A 6,794-nucleotide genomic window follows, 5' to 3' on the forward strand; every position below is an offset into this window, starting at 1 on the left:
AATTTCATGCAAAATTCTGGTGAATTTCAGGTGAATTTCAGGTCAAGAAATCTTCACCTGAAATTCAGGTGAAGAAATCTTGACATGAAATTCAGGTCAAGAAATCTTAACCTGAATTTCAGGTCAAGATTTCTTGACCTGAAATTCTGGTCAATATCAGGTCAATTTCTGGTCAAGAAATCTTGACCTAAAATTCAGGTTAAGAAATCTTCACCTGAATTTCAGGTCAATATTTCTTGACCTGAATTTCTGGTCAATTTCAGGTCAATTTTAGGTCAAGATTTTGAAATTCTGGTTAAGATTTCCTTGGGTGACTTTCAGGTCAAATTTTCTTTGGATCATTTACTGGATACTGTTACGGCTTTCATAGATCTACTTTCTATTAAAAATAATTTGTAAAATTGTCTATTAAAATGATTCCTCCAGTATAAAAACGTCTGAAAAATGAAGAGAAGACATTGTAAGTGTTTTAAAACAGTATTTATTTTGCAGTTAAGAAAAAAAAACTGCTACATAAAACTTAAGCACATGTTTTGCTTATCATTTGTAGCAAAGAGCGATAACTCTTTACCAATATCTTGTTTGATCATCACTTTGGACAGAGAAATATGCAAATTATGCATGATATATATACCGGTATGTACAAAAGTTCCTGCTCTGACACATAGCAATTGTACTTATAATTACACAATTCGGTAATAATTGGTATATACACTGATGAAGTTAACTTTTTACATATATGTACATGCTTTGTACAAAGGATGATGTGGGTTTTGTCAGTGTGATATACAATGTATATGGAGCTTTGTATATGGCCAGAGGTGTTGCCTTGTAGCCAATCAAATCCCTTGTTGCCTTGGTCAAGCCTGTTACTTGAGAGTAGCCGGCGCTTGTTGACCTAACCAATAATTCAGACAAACAGAGTATGGACTTCTCCCTCCAATTCAGGGGTTACAGGCACTGACTGGCCCCAGATATCTGCAATCTCATACCAACAGAAGGCATCAGTCCATCCATTTAGGGAGAAAGAAAACCTAAAAAAATAGAAATAAAAAACAAATGCCACAATGAATATGATGTTGACTAAGTAAATATCATGATAGCATGTACACGTATGTATTGCTAGATGTTTCTGTGGTTTGCCGGCATGCATAAAATATGAATATTGGTCTTAATTAACCGCAAGTAAAAAAAGAAAAAACATTTTGTTTATTTGTTCGTCAAATTACCAAGTCATGTTATTCATCCCGAAAACCATTTGTATGTCTTTTACCAAGTTAATTAATTATGGACATTTGATCTATTCGAAGATATTACAACATGTATTTAAAATTCTACATGGTTAGTATAAAACCATTCTCCAACTCCAACTAAAAAGTCCTTATTTCTTACATTAGAAATGTATGTATTTCAAACAAGGTAAATGTTAACCACATTATTTAAAATTTACAAGCAGGAACTTAATGTCATAAAAGAAATATATTGACTAAGTAAGTTTCATAAATTTCAGAAAGACAACTCGTATTTAAGTATGAAATCATTTCAGATGTGAAAAAATACCTGATCTTCGTAGCCGAAGAGGCATGGCTAGTTTGCTGATCTTCAATTTTCAAACACTGTCACGTCTGGAGAAAAGTGCTGTTTGTGGCCATGCATTTTAATGTGGTCAGTCTGAAATATTCAACAGTTGTCATTAATAAAGTTTTATAACAAAGAGGCTACAATACTAGTGCCTTTTTGTTATGATCAATGCCTAGACATATAAATTATAATGTTGGAATGTCACTATTAGATCATGTACATGTTTGTGAAAATGGTTACATACTTTTTATACAAGGCAAGTCTTTCACAGACCCATGTGTATCAAAAAAAAAAAAAAAAAAGAAAAGAAAAATTGTGACTAAATTAAACAATACATCTGTAGAACAAATCATATGCAGCGTAACTCAAGATTGTCTCCCCTTATTAGTAGTTATTACTACAAATAGTTCAGAAGTTAGGGTCCAGCCTGGACAATCAAATCAATGTGAACTTGGCTTTTACTTTTTACCTTTCTCTTAGAACATAGGGTCAATGACCTGAATGTAGTGTATTAAATATCAGCTTTGGGTTACAGAATTGAACTACATATGTATCCTTCAAATTTCATCACCATAAGTCATATATTTAACACTTCAGAAATGCAGGGCTTTGCAGGATATTATTAGATAAGAAGAGGATGAAGAGCCAGTTCTTATACAATATATCTCACTTCATTCAAAGGGAAGATATTATGAAGTATACATGTATATTGTATAATATACCACATGAGTTATAGCAATCTGATTTTAAAGTGAATTATGGAATAAAACTTACAATGAATAAAAACTTTGCTCCCAATACACTTATCAATACAGTGACATTCATATGTACAATATCATCCAAACTTTTTTTCCACATTTTGTTTGCTTACCAAATAAAAAAGTTTGGGTAAGTTCTTCTTGCCCAGTCCTGGAATATTTTCTTGATTAAAATCAATTTTATATCTCCGGTATTTAATTTCAAAGACATCAATCTGTCAAATCTGGAAAATAAATAAAAAATAAACTAATGATGGCAATTTAGCATGTTTGTATCTCTGACATATACATGTATGTACATGTATACATTTTGTGTATATGTAACTATATGTACCTATAGGTTAACTACCCGTATTTACTTGGGGTTATTGAATCAATATTGCAAGCAAGGTTCTTTAAAAGATTTACTTTTCCCTATTACACCATGCTGATAACTGTTCTCTTAAAATAAACTTTTACAGAACTATCGAATCAGTTAAAGTTCTATAAATGTCCTCATCAAAGACTAGACATACGAAATGTAATTATAAGTATCCACAATTAATTTCAATATTCTATATTTTCATGATAGCAAAATATTAGAAATATATTATTAAATAATCATATAATTATATTTAGCCATTGGTTGCCAGTTATTTACTATAAATAATCTATGTATTTCAAAATTGCATATTGATAAGATTCACAAAGAAATCATCAATGTTGGATCTGAATTAATATTCAGTTAAAACATGAAGAGATCCTTTCCTGTTAGGTATATGTACATAATTATGCACTATATTTGTTCATGTTTTATTTGATTTCTAATTTCCTGTTTTATTTGATTTCTTATGTAACCTTTATTCTTTATATAAGCCTATTTAAGCAATGTTATGGACAATAGAGAATGATGACAGTCTTGAGTCTTATAAATATATAATTAGTTCTACATGTACAATTATTATATGTAGATTTCTACATGTACTATGTAGTCTACATGTAGGGTACAATTAATGTACATGTATACTTCTTCATGCCAATCATGATTATAAATGTAATTTGAAGGATTCATTACAGTATGGGTTGTGACAATCTAATTCACTGAATATGGATATGCATACACTCCATACAGTACCTGATGATACACAAACTACTAGACTCTACATAGAGTACAAACGGTAGGCCTATCGGACATAATGTATACACCTTTATTTATTGGGTCAGATGGACTGGGCTTTCTTACGGATTTATTTTGGCTTTAATTTTAGGTACTTTGTAAATATACGGAGTCATAAAAAGACACACTAAAACTACTGTCTTAATCAGAACCTCTCCGCTTCCGGGCGGCATAGGATTTATTTTTCATCAGATGTTGGCTTCTCAAACTTACTTTGTGATTGTCGTATTTTGTTCCGATAACATAGTTAAGCTGCTTGTAATATCGCTGACAGTTAGGCATCCTAGTCGTAGTGTACCGGCAAACATCATATATCGTAATGTATTACACTACATTCACTAATATTGGCGATATAATCAAAATATTGTCACAATATCATAGGCCACCGTCTTGATCTGTTGTCACAGACTCCATCCAATCTGGGTCGATGAGATGCTTGACTCCGCCGATCCGTAAATGATAAACATATCGATGATCTAGATTTGAACTAGAGCGCCATCTATATCGAGCAGACGTAAACAACAGCACGTGCGCGTTTTGACTACAGAGGCCGGGATATCGATGTTGACAATCTTCCGTAGAAAATGAGTAGAGGCGAAAGAAGTTGTTTCAGGTAATCCGTCGATATGAATATGAAATTTAGACGAGTTTTTTCTCTCTCATAAAACAAACGAGGTTGTTGTTTTGTTTATCAGACAATATTTGTGAAAAGTTTCATTGGGGTCCTGACCCGGCCCTTGGGATATTTTTTCCTTGCGGTTATTTTATTAGATTTCCATAGGAATATGATTCGTTAAGCCCATAACTGCAATAATTGCCAATTAAAAAATTTAATACAATTATGACAGTAAATTGAAATTTTGTCAAAATACAGAAAAAATATGACTATGAAGTAGCCTAGCCAGTACACGTAAATCACAGGAGCTTGACGTTTTGTCAATTGTACATGTACGGTATGTAAATATACGATATACATATATAAACTACTCCTATTGATTTTCAGTACCATATTTAAAAGTGGTTTTAAGTATAGGGGTACCTGTACAAGAAAAAGAATTAAAAAAAAGATTAGTCAGAAGGTGATATCTTTTAGCTAAACAGTAGCTAATTTGTTGCAGCTAATGACAAGTAATGTACAATGTAGAACTACATTTGTACTTTATGCTAGGCCTATTAAAATTAAAGTCAAGATGCGATTAATTTTACAAGTTCTTAAAAAAAACCAAGTTACAAAGTGCATTGTCTATAGGCCTATAGAATAATTATCATTGTATGTAAAACATCACGCCTTTCATAAAACATTCTAGTGTCATAATTACACAGATTTATTGTTAATTTATTCTGATTTGTTGGTTTTCTTATTATTATGTTAATTACATGTTGAGTAAAATATTGTAACAGGCAACTACATTTGTACATGTAGGCTTATGCTGTATATAATAAATTGACTGACTGCTGTATTGAGATTTGTGATGAAATCCGTGATATTTGGGGATATTTAATAATTATGATTGTAGTGTAAATGCATGCCTGTTGGTATCTCTAGCTATGCAGGTTGCTTATACATGTATATATATTTGGACATGAAGCACATCATGACATGACTGACTAATATTACCTTATTGCAGTTACAACGATACATTAAATGGTTTCTAATAAAATATCAAATATAACACGCACACACGGGACTGACTTTATTTCATAATAACAATTCCATATGACATCCTTAAGCTTTTGCAATAACTTATTTTATGAAAAAATTATGTCAGATGCTACATGTATATATCTCTGGTAACTCTAGATAAAAAAAGTTGCTAAAACCTTTCTTTTATCTTTAGCAAAAAAGAAATATTTTTAGCAGAACACACCTAGTGCCCAACAAAGTCACTTATTTGTCTTTTTAACATTACGATATCTACAATAGCGCATAGGGCAAAATTTGCAATGCTTTAAATTGCTAAAAGTAAACTAAGAAAATAGTAAAAGAACATGATATTTTCATAATCTTCCACATATCCCTCCCTTTATTCCTCAAGGCCATAACCAGGCCATTATTTTTTCAGTGTAACACTTGGAATGACAAATGTTTAGGAACTTAAATTCCATCTTGAATCATATGGATTTGATAGCGCAGGTATTTAGAATGAAAAAAAAAAAAATGAAACTACAAATTTATTCTCGTTCTTCAGCCAAAAAAATGGCTTAGTAAAAAATGCTAAAATGATTATTTTTATTTTAGCAATTAGTGTCTTCTATTAGCAAAATGCCAAAAATTCTATCCATAGAGTGAGCACAGTATATGATTTTTCCTGAAACTTTTTAAATTTAATTTAATTAAACACTGGTAATGCTGAGTCATCTGATTTTTTGTATATATAACCCAAAAAATGTTAAGAGAAACTCGAACATTTTTTTTATCTTACTATGACTATTTTAGAGGGAAAAAACCCAATGCATTTGATGACAAAGTGTTCTTTATTTCCAGAACAGTGTACAATATGATTCCGACTTCTAATGAAAGTGTTAACACAGTATGCCATCTCCAGTATATTACATGCAGTTTGACTTTATGTCCGTAGATTCAGCTAAATAACTTGTAGATCATGTGCAGTTGGAATGTAAATGTTTCTCTTTTACATTTCAGGGATTGCAGTGGCAAGAAGATCAAGTAAAGAACTTTTGGAAGATAAATAACGTAAAGCAGAAAACAGACTTTGTCATTGTTTTCCTAGGGATGGGGAGGGGGAGGGAGGGGAGGAGGGTTCTAGGCTGTGTAACAGATCCTCTACGAAAAAAATCGACCCACTAAAGTCGAAGTTCCTAGAAAAAAATAGTTGAAGAAGGTGAACCTCTTTGAATGTGAATCGTTTAAAGCTATCATGAAGTGACAAAACAATCTGTGATTATCATTAATTTCTTCTTTTAATAGATAAATGTATTTACAACATGTACGTATATCTACATGTACTATGTATATAAAACTTAAACAATATGCTATGGTGAAGAATACTTGTTAAAATGTGACCTTTTTGTCAGACAATTGATTTATATTCTGTGATTTCTTATAATACTTCGCTAGGTTGTCTCCTGATGGTAGCATTACCCGACTGTACGTGTCGAAGGAGGTTATAAACATGTGCGGATGCTGCAACCTAGTAGCCTCGTGACCTGATCATTTGAAATGTTTAGGGCCATAAGCTCCTTGCTATGAACTGGATGCGGTCTTTTATATCCACGAAGTTCATGGTTTAGAAGTAGTTAAGCCGCCTCTGCTACTTTTGGGTGGTCACACTCATTCC

The 6,794-nt window shown here is 31.9% G+C and overlaps 1 long non-coding RNA gene across 1 annotated transcript; it reads right to left on the bottom strand.

Moving 5' to 3' along the window:
- Nucleotides 1-479: 479 nt before the first annotated feature.
- LOC138323611 (uncharacterized) lies at nt 480-3,860 on the bottom strand. The gene is made up of 4 exons (XR_011208572.1): nt 3,709-3,860; nt 2,453-2,563; nt 1,561-1,671; nt 480-1,034 (listed from the first exon to the last, which is right to left on the bottom strand). It is a non-coding gene; the product is annotated as an uncharacterized lncRNA (long non-coding RNA).
- Nucleotides 3,861-6,794: the final 2,934 nt, after the last annotated feature.

This window comes from Argopecten irradians, chromosome 5, assembly GCF_041381155.1.
Source record: "Argopecten irradians isolate NY chromosome 5, Ai_NY, whole genome shotgun sequence".
Classification (NCBI taxonomy): Eukaryota; Metazoa; Mollusca; class Bivalvia; order Pectinida; family Pectinidae; genus Argopecten; species Argopecten irradians.